The sequence below is a fragment of the Ambystoma mexicanum genome, chromosome 13 (assembly GCF_040938575.1).
Source record: "Ambystoma mexicanum isolate Mex_15411 chromosome 13, UKY_AmexF1_1, whole genome shotgun sequence".
NCBI classification, from domain to species: domain Eukaryota; kingdom Metazoa; phylum Chordata; class Amphibia; order Caudata; family Ambystomatidae; genus Ambystoma; species Ambystoma mexicanum.
The window spans coordinates 319,398,688-319,412,947 of NC_090938.1; the positions used below are offsets into that span (position 1 = coordinate 319,398,688).

A 14,260-nucleotide genomic window follows, 5' to 3' on the forward strand; every position below is an offset into this window, starting at 1 on the left:
AAAAAAAGGAATCCCAACATACATTCATATTTTAATACATTATGACACAAAGAAAATATAATAGTACTATAAAACATTTTTACAAACAATTACAAAACCACAGATAATTATTTGAACAATTTACGAACAATTATGGGCAAACCAATTATGGGCAAACCAATAAAAACCTAAAGTTTACAACAAACATTATAAATAATGTTAAACCAACAACATAAAAGTATATTAACAATACATTGTTTAAAATATATTTAAATCAAAATATCATGGCAACATTAGTTAACCCATAACCTAAAAACAGAAAATATTATATAATAAAATTATATGCATACTAACAAATCATTGTTTTATGAGGTAAAAGTAAAGGTTTATTAAATGTAGACTGTTAATACATCAAACCATAACATTTATAATACAAAATACACTTTATTTAAAAATAAAATTCTCAGCACATATTTTAGATAAAAAAGCTACTTTAACATGAAAATGAACAATATAAACACTATAGTTTAATCATTTGCATTAAATAATAAACAAATGACATTTTACAATTGTAAAAATATAATTCACCAACCTAAAAACAATATGCAGTAGACAAACATAAAACATACACAAAACAAAAAAAAAAACAATCACAATATATTACACAGTGTTAGGGAGAATTCTCTGTTTAGGCTGATATTCCTAACCTAGTGAGTCCCCCAGCAGCTTTGCTGGATTTCTGGAGTTTGTTTTTTTCTCCTGCCAAGAGTGAGACTCTTTCTCTCCCACTCTTGGACATGATGTGTGGTGTTCCTTTGACTGTTAATGTGTTTTATGGGTTATGGGGTCCTTTACTCCATAGGGTCTCATGTGTTTTTACTATGTGTGTTACACAGCACCCTCCGTGTAGTGACACCCCACCATAGACTCCATACCCTGGGACTGACTACTGTCTCCCAGGGCATGTAAAGTCACCATTGGCTTTACTAGTCCCAAATTATGAACAGAAACCAGTGCAAACCATCATATTGTGGATGTACTGGTCGGGGCAATTCGATTGCCCCAGGGTCTGTTAGTCGAGGGGGCACGTCTCCGTCCCCCCCTGATCGAGTTTTGGCTGGTGGCAGTGGATACTACTTTTTATATTCGACCGCAAATATATCTCTATGGGATTTTCCCATTGTTCGAGGCTACCAACTTTAATTATTTAATTCTCATAGCCTCGAACATACCGCCGGTTTATTTAATTAATATTCATTTGTCAGTTGGTATTTTTTGCCAGGACTCGATTCTAAAATGGCGTTTGTGTTCTCTTCTGTGACTCCAACTCAAGTCGAGCCCTTTGTTCCACTTTTTGGCGGGCTTCTCCACAGAAGCCTCCAAAAGTGGTGCCACTCTGTCTGGGTACCACAGTGGGTGTGGGAGGGAGTTTAGGCACCCTGGACTGAGTTACCCTGGTAACTCAAGTCGCACTCTTGTGTGATTGGCCCAAGTGGTGAGCCGGCCGGCTCACCACTTAGCATGTTTGATTGACAGCTAGGCTGAGTGAATGGGGGTATGCTGCATAAAAGCAGGGCTTTGAGGACTGGAACTTCAGAAGTCGCCACAGGACCTGAGAATCCGACGAGGGAGTAGCTGAGCCGACCTACCACGACAACACCACCGGTGGAGCCCTGCGGATCCGACTCACCACTTCCCGACAACAGAGAAGATCTCCCGGCTGGAGAGGCTTCTTCCCCTGACTGGTGGGCACAACCAGTTTACCTTCTTCTCTTCGCACCCCAGACCGGTCTGTGGTCGAATTGCCAGTGCCAAGCACCCCGGCAGCCAGATAGCCACTTACCACTGGACCGCGAACCAACAGACCGCTCCTTGTACCTGAGAAACTCTGCGGCTGGTTTCTTCCCTGGCAGTGCAACGGACTCCTGTCTTCCTCCCCGACGAGATCCTCTCTTCCCCCGGACGAAGCACCGCCTTGCATCCGCTGCCAGGAACAACTACCCCCGCTGGAGTATTCTCACCACTTTAAGGTACCGTGTCCGCCAGGCCTCCCTTTCTAAAGATTGCTACAAGGTAATAATAACTCCTTAACCTTCTGGACTGGGCTGGCCGCCTTGACCCTCTAACTGGTCCCTTTCCTTGGTCCAACTCCTTTTTGAACCGTTACAAGATTTTTGTGCACTGCAACCGTGTGACCTTGGGCACATTTCGTTTTGATCCTCTTAAAGCGGGTCCGGCCTACTGACTCTGAATTCACGGTGTTACTTTGCCTTCCTCCCTTGTTGTGTTTGTGAAAAAGTGTTGGGATCCGTTTCATTTGATTCTCTGCTTTTCTCTCCCTTTTTAAAACAAATTATTAGAGTGCCATCTACGTTAAGCGCTCACCGCTGTCTGAAAATAAGTGGGGCTTTACTTAAGACTTGTCTAAATATTCTTTTAAGGGAGTGTATATCATTTAGTGACCGTGTTTTTGAATTGCTTACTATTAGTGCCTGTGTGTTTTTCTAGATGTGGTTTTAAATAAATAATTATATCTCTTTTACACTATGCTCTGGTCAGTGTTTACTTGTTCTACTGTGTTCTTTTGACCTATTGTGAATACTCTGTATACTGCCTAACTCTTCTTGAGGGAAGTCTGACTGCTCATCCACAGCTACCAAGTGAATCCATGCGGTACAGACTGCTACCAAGTGGGTTTACTGCCAAACACCTGTAGTCCTAAAACTTTTGCATAACAAATACAAACATCAAATTTCTGCTAAAAAATAATGACTAAATAATGCAAAAAGGGAAAAGTAACAAAAGCAACCCAAATACAATACATATTAAAAACATAAATCAATAACATTTCACATTTTTATCAAACAATAATAATAATAATAATTTGGCATTTATATAGCGACAAACCCTCGGGTATCTGAGCGCTTCTTATTATTACTCACGGTGTGTGGTGCTTATTTATCGACCTCGGAAGGATGAAAGGCTGAGTCGGCTCTGCTGGGATTCGAACCTGCGTTAGCAGGCTCTGCACGGATATCAAAGCGAGCGCTCTACTCGCTCTGCCACTTGACCAGGTATGTTTATAAATCAAATTACATCACATTCACTATAAAAGGTTAAAACCGAAGCCAAATACAAAACAAAAACAGAGTGAGTTAAAGTTACCATGATATTTGATTAAAATAGATATTTTTAAATGTATTGATAATACATTTTTCCCCGGGTTTTCCCACCGCTTCATTTACCTTGCCGCCTATTTTCTCTTTGTGGCTGACTGCACTAGAGGAGCACCACTCCCACAAGTAGCAGCGGCAGTGACTGCTGGGCCAGCATGCTCTTTAAACCAGCCTGCCAGAATAAAGCCAGCAGTATAGTTCAGAAACAGTGCTTTAGCGGCACAACAGCGACCAGTGCAAAGCACATTGCCGATGACTGGTGGCATGGCGTCGTAGGAAGAGGGTTGCGACAGTGCACACAAGCCTGAACCGCCCAACAAGCCCATCCCTCCTCTTGTGACTACTTCTGTGAACACTGGTAAGCAAAAACTACCCTTTAGAACAGATGGACAATTAAGCTATGCCAAGGGCATTCATTATGCCAAACATACTTCCAAGCTGGACAGCAAGGCTGCACATAAAATCAGATACTTTCTGGCACCTTTCACTGAGACCACCGCCAACACTCCTGTGATGCCTTATTATTTTTAGACCTTCCTCCAATACGGGATCCAAAATTGGTATAGAGACCACTGCTTTCCTTCTCTTCCCCATATTATCAAAGAGGAAGCATTACTTTTTGTCCTCTCGATGCAATAAGGCCGAAGTCTTGGCAGCCTTTTGTAATCATGTTATGAAAAGCTGAGATGACGTCCGGCAGTGAGGATTTTTGCACCTCTTCTGTAGGGTCATCGATCAAAGAGTCTGTATCCTAGCTATCATGCCTTTGGGGCGACTGGAATGTGTTTGATGTTGCGGTGTCTTTGGAGGCATCCCCGTCAGCATCTGTGAGTTCTCCTTCCTCCTATTCTATCACTCGAGGTGGAGAATGTCCTTGTTGAAGGATTGTTGAGGCCTGTGTGGCCTGGGTGACCTGCTTCTGCCCCGTGATCCCAGCAGTAAACTGCATTTTGAGAGTGTCCCAGACATTGTTCTAGATCTTGTCCCTTGTGGGAGAGGGTGATCGATGTCGCTGTGTGACGTGTACAGGGGCCTGCCTGCATTGGTGGAACCTGTGGCTGCCCTTGGTGAAGTTTAGCTAAAGCGGAATCCAGCTGTGTAATGGCCCTCTGTAATTATGACAGAACTTAAAGGAACAAGAGTGCCTGTGGATTTGTTAACAGGGCTCACATTTCCATTTGGCATTGGTGTGCACCCAGGTGACTTGGTCCCAGTCTTGGGTGAAGTGCCTCGTCTCGGGCCCCGTTGTTCTTGTTGGTCTTCTGAAGAGGTAAAGAGGAATATTTCTCCCTGGGGTTGAAGGAAGTCTAGGAGATGCAGGTTGTTGCTGTGGTTCTTACATGATCACAGAATCCGCAGTCTGAAAATTGGGCCTGCTGTGCCTCAAAGTCAATGTCCATCTCATGCTGCAGGATGGCATCCTCGATAACCTCAGAGTAAACAATGGGCGAGACTGGTGAAGAAATCACCTGCACATGTCCTGCCTCCTGTTGGCGAGTGTCTTCTTGTTGTAGAATGCCCTGTCTGGGATGAGCTCCCCTTTCTAGCATTGCCATAAGAGTTCACTTACCTGGGATAGTAGCCCAAGTCTCCTTTGTGTCTTTACCGGTGGAAAGAGTTTGCTTCTCAGTCAACAGGGCTGCCGAGGACTTCCTTTTAGTTGGAGGCCTTATATTTGCTGTAGATGGAGGTTTGTTAACCTGCAATGTGGTTTGTTTCTTCGATCTGATCAGCAGTCATTTATCAGATGCGGATGAGGACCCAGTGCTGCTGAGTGTTTACTCGTCGACGGAAGCATCAATGAGGTTCTCGACCGGTGGTGTGTGCTCGACGACAAGACTTTTTGTTTGATCTGTCATAGGAACCTTTGTTGGCTTGTGCCTACTCGACGATGTTGTAGTTGTCGACGATGCGGCCGTTGCCAAAAAGGTTTTGGATTTGGGCTGCTTACTCGACGATGAGACGGTCATGGCCTGACTTGTCGTTGGCGACTCAGTTAAGGGATTCCTCACCTTTAACATGTGTTAGTCGGTCAATTTCTTCGACAAGGACAGGCATATCGACTCCATTGACTGTTGCCCTGATAACGAAGGGGGTTTTAGAGGCATCAAGGGCCTTGCATCCTTCGATGACAAGATCTCCCGCACCAAAGACAATTCACAGATGTTGTGGTGCTTATGTTTTTTAAGTGGTATTTCTTCTGATCTTGCTTTCTCTCAAGAGTGCAGTCCTTTGCCCTTGGAGATGGCCATACCCCTTGTGGACTTGAGTCTGAGGGGTAGTTAGACACAGGGGGATAGTTTCCCTTGTTTAGCTAACAAACAAGGCACCAATTCCTGTCCTTCAGGGTTTTGGAACTAAACCCCCTACAAATATCACACTGTTCTACTATGTGTTTGGGGTACAAGCAGCAGATACAATCTGTGTGCCGGTCTCCCTCGAAGACAGGCCCCAGGTGACACATGCCTTAAATAAGGCTTTCTTTGTGCCTTCCATCCCCACTTATCTAGTGTAGAAGATACAGACTTCCTTGTAATTGTGATGAAACGTAGAAAACTCTGCTTTCCAAAGAAACACTATTTTCCTTTTCGAAGAAGATATTTCCTTAGAGGAGAATCCACAAGGACTCCCACCAACCGGACACGCAGTTAGAATCTGAGGAGGGGGAGCGTCTAACTACTCGATCTCCCACTGGTTGGGGCCAAAGCACCCTTAAGAAAGGTGACAGCATACAACATGGAAAGTTTCTTAACTTTAAGCAGGGGAAAAAAATAAGGTAACCAAGGATACCCAACCTGACGCGGGGGAATTTTCACAGCATATGAATCTATGAACCACATCTCTGCCCCATATAGAGCAGCTTGCATTGCTTGGCAGCGATAAACTTTCAGACATGCTACACAGCAAAACATGTGGAATTTTCCTATAAAATTGGACTGAGAGTTGTAATCAGACAATCTGCGTGTCATGCACATTGTTTTTAAATTCTACGCCAAGATCTAAGACTGTAATACAAGGGTTTTCTATACAAATTAAACAAAAGTGCAGAGCCTTTGAAATGGAAGCCTTGGACAGGGCCTTGCCATGTTTCACAGGACCAAAGTTCACAAACAGTTGTGAAGTCTTCTGAAAACTCTTTGTGCGTGTCACATAGAAGTTCAGGGCACGAGCAATGTCCAGCGAGTGCAAGGCCCTTTCAGCCGGCGACAAAGGTTTCGGGAAAAAAACAGGTAACAGCAATGGCTCGTTTAGGTGAAATTCTGACGGAAACTTTGGCATGTAAGAGAGGTGCGTACGCAGCCCCACCCTCGATTCGTGGACACCCGCCTCTTCCTCCTCGCTCATATCAGACTGCCCACTATTCAGACCTGGTGTACATCAAACAAACTATGCCTTAACACCAGTAAGACTGAGATCGGTCGCATTGGGACCCCTGCACCCGCTTTCCCACTCTCACTCTGGACGGCCTCCCTTGCCCCTGCACCCGTACCCACCTGCGAGGCAAGAAACCTTGCAGTCATTTTTGACTCCACTCTCTCCTTCTCCTCTCACATTTCATACATCTCTAAAAAGTCTATCAGCTGCACCTCCTCAGAGGTACCCTACCTTTTCTCACTCCCCCCATCGGCTCACTGTCTCCAGAGCCCTGGTTTTCTCTGGGCTGGACTATTGCAACAGCCTCTTCCTCAACCTCCCTTCTGCCCTGAGCTCTCTGCAACGCATCTAGAACATAACTGCAAGACTTATCCTTGGCCTCAAGCCCAGGGACTGCATCTCTTTCCGGCACTGAAATCCCTTCACTGGCACCTGTGGCAGCAAGGTTCAAGACCCTCTGCGTTATTCACATGGCTTTCTGGGGCCTGGGACCTACCTAGCTGCAACGCTGACTACCTACTGTCCATCATGAGCTCTCCGCTCATCTACCTCCGACCTTCTGCGAGTGAGCCGGTTCTCCAAGCAGAGATTTGGAGGAAGATCCCTATCCTCAGCAGGTGCTTCCCTCTGGAATAGCCTCCCTGCCACCCTCCATCTTGAGCCTGATCTTCTTAAGTTCCAGAAACACCTCAAGAGCTTCCTCTTCCTTCTCTTTCCCTCTACCCTGTAAACCTAGCTCTCTGCTCTCTCCCTCTCTCCCTCCTCTTCCTTACAGCTTGCCGACTGGCTGTCTGGTTTACCTATGAGTCTCCCAGGTCCCTGGCACTCCCGCCAGTCGTCTTTCGCACTTGCCTAAGGGCCCTATACCCCACCCACACTCGCTGCACTTGAGAATTAATCCAAGAGAGTGGCTCTCTCTGTACTTAACCCGGTCTCCACCGAGCGGGTGCACTTGGACCTCCCCCTTCCTGTGACCGTGGGCACTTGCACGATCTGTACGCACCATGCCAAAGATAGTCAGTCTGTTCCTTCTTGTCTTCACCCCTTAATTGCATTGGTAAAACTGCAGAATCGCCACCAGGTCTATTTGCTGTATCTCAAACTTTTAACGTATTTACGCAATTAGTCTGCCTGTGCAGACTATTATCGTCTCAGAATTTCAAGGACTCTGAGCAACTGTTTTCTTCCCCTGTTCCTACCCCCCCCCTGATCACTTTGAAACACTTGCCTGTGTATAGGCGCTTTATAAATAAACAATACCATACCATCTCACCTACCATTGTGGCAGAGGTGATGGCCACAAGGAAAGCCATCTTCCACGAGAGAAACTTGAGTGGGGGCTGATGCATAGTCTCGAAGGGGGCCCCCATGAGCCTCGCCACAACCATGTTGAGTTCCCATGCCGGGCAGGAGCCTTCACTGGTGGGAAAGATCTGAAAAGTTCTTTGAGAATCTCCTTGACGAGTCGGTGGGACCAAAGGGAAGATCTTCCTGGGGACCTGGTGTAGTGAGGGATAGCTGCCAGATGTACCTTGATGGAGGCGTGCACCAGTGGAACTGTGGCATCCTTGGCCAATGATAGCAAGTATGGAAGGATTTGTGGGGCCGTGACCCTCGGAGGGGGTAATCTTCTGTGGCTGGCACCACGTAGCGAAACGCTTTCACTTGTGACCGTAGCACTTCAAGGTCGATGACACCCAGAGGACCTCCCTGCAGTCCGCAGGCAACTCGTATCCTCCAAACTCTAGGGCTGCAGGAACCAAGCCCTCAGGTTCAGTGATCCTGGGTCGTGATGAAGGATTGCACCACGTTCTCTGGTGAGAAGATCCAGAACCACTGACAGCTTGATCGGAGGGGACGCGGTCATGCTGAGAAGGACCAGATACAAAATCTGCCTCGGCCACGCCGGGAAATGAGTATCATCTTGCATTGACACTATCTGAGTGTGTTCATGACCCGTAGCAGGAGAGGTAACGAAGGAAACGCATACAGAAACAGCCCTTCACACGGGAAGGAGAACGTGTCCCCCAGGCTCCTTGGCTGGTGGAATCTACTGGCAAACTTCTGGCTTTTGGAGTTCGCCCCTTTCGCAAACAGATCAATCTGAGGTCTGCCCCATCTGACGAATAGGTGGTTGACCTGATCCTGACTAAGCTCTCCCTTGCGGCAGGAGCGCAGTTCCCTGCTGAGGGAGTCTGCAATGGTGTTTTTGACCCCCGCCAGGGGGAGAGGGACGAGAAACCTCCCCTGTCTGACTGCTCAGCGCCACAAGTGCTGCGCTTCCTTGGAGAGCTCCTGGGATCGAGTGCCCCCTGCTTCCCGATTTAAAACATGGTGGCAGTATTGTCCGTGAAGATCCTCACCACCTTACCTTTCAGAGATGGTAGGAATGACTTGAGGGCCCAGAACACTGCCTGTAGCTCCAGGATGTTGATTTGAAGATCGTTCTCCTCCGGCAGCCACAGGCCACTGGCGCGTAGACGTCCAGTGTGTGCTCCCCAACCTTCCAGGGAGGCATCCGTGGTGACCATCTCCTGGTATGGGCGGGGGGGGGTGAAATCCCGTGCCTTGGGCGATGTTGGAGCAGACACCCCACCTTCCCATCACCCGACAGAACTCCTCGTTGAGTGAGATCTTGTCTGTGAAGCTTCCGCACACATTGTATCCAGCGGGCGTCCAGGAATTCCTGTAGGGGGTGGGGGTCGCATCTGCAACCTGCAGAGACTGATGAGGTAGATGCAGGACGACATCATGCCCAGTAACGACTTGATGGCCCGCACCATGGCAGTCTTCATCGACAGCCGTTGCACCTTTCCTTGAATGGCTGCTAGCCTCTCCTCCGAGGACGATGCTAGGCAAGACACTGTATTGAGTCCAGCACCTAGGAACAGCACGTTCTGGGAGGGAGTTTAGCAGGACTTTGGGTAGTTGACGGAGAATTCCTGATCTGTTAAAAGTCAGACTGTCATCTCTGTGTGTCCGTCAGCCAGCTCTCAGAGCGGACGCGTATCATCCAGTCCAGGTACGGGTATACGTTTATGCCCTGTAGATGCAGATGGGCTGGCATTGGTGCCAGGCATTTTGTGAACACTCTGGAGGCTGACTTCAAGCCAAAAGGTAGGGCCTTGAACTGGTATTGCTGTCCCTACACAACGAAATGTAGATACTTCCAATGTTTCTTGTGAATGGGGACATGGAAATAGGCGTCCTCCAGGTCGGATGATGTCAAGAAGTCTCCTTTTTCCAGTTGGCCAAGCATGTGTGGCAACGTGACCATCCTGAACTTTTTGGATGTTAGACTGGAATAGACTCCGGAGCCCCAGAGCTATTGGGGAACTAGCTCTATCGCCCCTTTTCGGAGCATACCTCTTCCAGAAGCTGAGGGATGTGCTGCTCCTGACAGGAAACTAGAGGGATCCGCCGACACCTGCGCTGGAACTCCAGGGTGTGTCCTTGGGTGAAAGCGTGGAACACCCATCTGTCGGTGATGATCTTTATCCACTCACTGATTAACCTAGTCAGCCAGCCTCCCTCTGGGGTGCACGAGTGAGGGTGTCCAACCTCCCGGGCGGTTCAAGCTTGCTTCGGCACTGGCATCCTGCCCTCCAGGTGACGGCGATGCTGTCATCCGTCACCATAGGCCTAGGAACAGCATCTCTAGCCCCTTGTGCTGAGGATCTGGAAGGCGGTCAGTACGATGTGGAGAACCCTTCTGAAGACCTGCTCAACTTTTCCATGGAGCAGCAAAAAGAAGACCAACGGTGCGGTTGTATCTTGATGGCCTGGAGGGACTCAACAACAGCCTTCCCTAACAGATTCTCTCTGTTGAAGGGTATGTCCAGGAGCTTCTCTTGGACCTCCTGATGGAAATTAGTGGCTTCCATCCAACCTCGTCAACAAAGGCAGACACTGTTCCCCATTTGCCAGAACCCGGTATCAGCGACGTCAAATGCCACTGTGATTGCGTGATCCGACGCCACTTCCCCGTCCTGGAAGAGAGCGAAGGCCTCCATCTTCTCATCGTCTAACTCTAGGTTCTGCCCCAGCTTGCACTACAATTCCCCGTCATACCTGGACAGGATCGCCAGTTCGTTGACCACCTTGATAGTGGACACCACAGTGTAAATCACCTTCTTTCCCATGGTGTCCATCCTTTTCCCATCGCTGTCAGGAGGGACCGAAGACGAGGACGGGTTAGCTGACCGTTTCCTCACAGCTGTCGATCCTAAGGACTCTGGCAATGGCTGCGACCTCAGGCACTTGGGTGCGGAGTCCGGCACCCTATATTTCTTCTACAGCCTATCCCGTTTGGCTGAAGCCGTGCAAGGGTTCTTCATGAGGGCCAGGCCCTCCTCCCAAACATCGTCCAGAAAAGGCACTGCCATTATAATCTTCCTTTGATACAAGAAGCCCTCCTCCTTGGTTTCCTTGGGCACCAACTGGAACAGCTCAGAGGTCCTGGCGATCATGGTGTGGAACGATCCCACCTCATTCAGAGGGGACACACTATGTGGAGCATCCAAATGTGGCGATTACCGACCCACTGCGACGAGGTCTTCGTCATCCGTTGTCATGGACTTATCCATCCCCGTTCCCATGTCTGCTGGGGGAGAAGGGGCCCAACGTGGTATAGGAGGTTAAAATGAGGCCGTTGGATGCCGCTTCCTCTTTGCTGGAGGTTGATCGGGGAACCAGAGGCATCCTCATCTGGATCTCTGACACCAAGGTGTGTAGAGTCGACACAAAATCCAAGGAAATGTCCCTCGGGTGAGAAGGCAGAACAGGAAACCTACGACCTGTGCCATTGTTACCCTTCTCTTCTATGTCCTAGTGGACCGTATGTAAGGACTCTTGATCTTCGTCGTCCGTGTACGAGACCTCCATAGTTTTGACAGCTGGTTCCGGGGCTTTCTCTTGCCTGTGCCAGTTGAGCCTGCTTGGGCTGTGCAGCTTTCTTCTTCTCAGTCTCCGGCTTCTTAATTGTTTTTTTTTAAAAAAATTTTTTTAACTTTTGTCTTGGGGGGCATGCATATATATAGCAGTTTTACATAAGGCAAATGCAAACAGAATGCTAACATTCTTTAAATTCATTGCAGCGAGGCAGAGAGGTCATGACACAAACAAAATAATAAAAAAGGGCATAGTAGAAAGCCATAATTGCCACATTATTATATATATCATCACTCAACCTTTACACAACTCAATGACCCAGGGATATTTCTCGCAGCTTCGTCCCTGTAGGGGATACTCAGGGGTTTCAGGCTCAGCCAGGAAGCTAGCCAGGTATGTCCGAAAGCTGCATCATATATCCTATGGCATTGGGGTTTTGGTAGCATATTAACATACATCTGAGCAATTTTTCACACAGACTATGTTTGCTAACCACTCCTTCTGACGGAGGTTCGAATCCCGGCAGGGCCAAACTCAGCCTTTCATCCTTCCGAGGTCCATAAATGAGCACCACACACTGTGGGTAATAATAAGCAGCACTCAGATACCTGAGCGTTTGTAGCACTATATAAATGCTAAATTATTATTATTATTATTATCTCATAAGTATACATTGTTTGGCCACTATGCAGCGCACGCTTAAGAGGGATCTGGTTCTCCTCTCCGGGACCCGCTCCCAGAAGCCAAACATGATGCCCATGGGTGAGCAATGCAGTGTTAAATTCACCATCTGTGAGTGAGTCCAACACATTTCCAAAACTCATGTCATCTATGGCAGTCCCAGAACATGTGCAGGTGGCACGCCTCCTCCACGTGGCATCGGGGGCAATTACCATTGTTGTCTGGGTATATACGCTTCAGCCTATGGGGGTGTAGTGTAGTCGTTGCAACATTTTATATTGTATGAGCCTAAACCTAGCATTGTAATTGGTTATTTATAACTCGCTTAATACCCAGAGGTTTCAAAGCGCAGACCTGCGGATCGAACCTGTGTTGCTCTGTGTCTTGCTTCCAAGGCGAGCATGTTACCCCTGAGCTATCCTCCCGAGACATCATTGATACTGTCCCATTGTTCATCTGAGATGACAGTTTTAAGTCCTCCCCTCATATTTTAGGCAAGGGTGTACGCCTACCTGCCTTGTCCGAGATCATCGCGTAAAGTGTAGATAGTATTCTATGACAACCCTTGGACCTAGATATATAAGCCAAAAGCTAGTCCTCAAGGGGCTCAATAGCGGAAAATTCCCATAGCTTGGATATTGCCGCCCGGAGCCTATAGAATTGTATGATCTCAGTTGTGGTACCTGCATGTCCCCGTTTCCACATCTGCATGTTAAGGAGGTGCCCCCAGGGACTAAGTCCTCTAGTCTCATGTAGCCCATTTTTTTCCCCGGAGGCACGTATAGCACCATCCCAAGTAGGTTCTAGACCGGGGAAATCGCCACAGTGGGAGGGACTGGCAGTAGGGGTGTGTCACACCGGTCAGGCGAAATATTCTCCTCTAGGCCGCAATAGTGGTTTGGATCGGGTCAAATGGGCAGTTTTCAGAGTATGTAGTGGTGAGAAGGAGGGTTCTGAGATCCGATTTGTCAGCTGCCAGGCGTTCAAGGTAAACATGCGGAGGGGAGTCCTCGTCCTACAGCCAGTACGATACGAATTGTGCTTGGGCAGCAAGCCAATCATTTTCAAAGTGAGGTGCTGTGAATCCCCCCTTAGAGTATGGTAGCGCTTGTTCTTCCCACTTTTTTCAGACAGCATGCCACAAAAATTGCAACAAAGATCAGTGGAATGTGGTGAAGTATTCCTTGCCCGGCCACATTGGCAAATAAATATGGGAGATTAGGCAACAGGATAATTTTTACTAATGCCAGTCTACCTGCTAGGGACAGTGGTATGTTCTTCCATCTTCTTACTTTATCCTGGACATACTCTTCCTGTCCTGTGTAATTTTGGGAGAGGAGAGAGGTGGGATGTCTGGCTATGCAGACCCTCAGGTATTTAATGCCATCAGAAGCCCATTCCAGAGGATATTCGCCCAGGGGTTAGTCGTTCCGTCCATCAAGGGGAAAACCTCTGGCTTGGAGTAGTTGACGACAAACCCAGAGTGACTGCCAAATTCTGTAATGTCCTTCATTATTGGACCAAGGTTAGTGTGTGTGTGGGTCCCGGTCTTATTTATTTATTTTTAAACTTTCTTTATTATTCCAAGATAGCAAAAACTAAAACGAATAAACAAATCCCCCACCTCCCACCCCAGACTCCCCAACTGAAGACTCACAACTTTACCATCCAGTACATAAACCATTCAGAGTCCATTCTGATACAGCCTTGAGCCACCTTTGTACTGTCCTAAGTTGTCTATCACATACACAGGATATTCCACCCCAGCAGCTCACGTATTCCTCCTCCCACTTAGCTGTCCGATGTGGGATCAGGGAAGTAATCTGCCTGAGCCATGTCCATCTGGTATTGTCTATATGGGCCCCAGTAATCAAACGGCCGACTGGTACTTGGGAGCGTTGAAGCAAACATGGATTCCCGCCGTTTACATAAATCCATACAGGCCAGCCATTTAGCAAAAGTAGGGGGGGGGTACTTTCCCCCACGCTCTAGCCACAAGATATCTAGCAGTCACAGATGCCATACACAGCTATTTTTTTTTCAGTGCGGTTACCACCCTCAATCAATGCTAAGAGCCACATTTCAGGTAAATATTTTTGCACCACTGGCAACATTATTGACATGGCCTCTTCGATTTCCCCCCCCAAAAAAATCCTAAT

General features: G+C 47.7%; 1 protein-coding gene across 4 annotated transcripts in view; it reads right to left on the reverse strand.

Moving 5' to 3' along the window:
• Positions 1-14,260, reverse strand: part of LOC138521176 (ubiquitin carboxyl-terminal hydrolase CYLD-like) — a 2,059,174-nt gene that overhangs the window by 1,709,389 nt on the left and 335,525 nt on the right. The gene's annotated exons all lie outside the window — the stretch shown is intronic.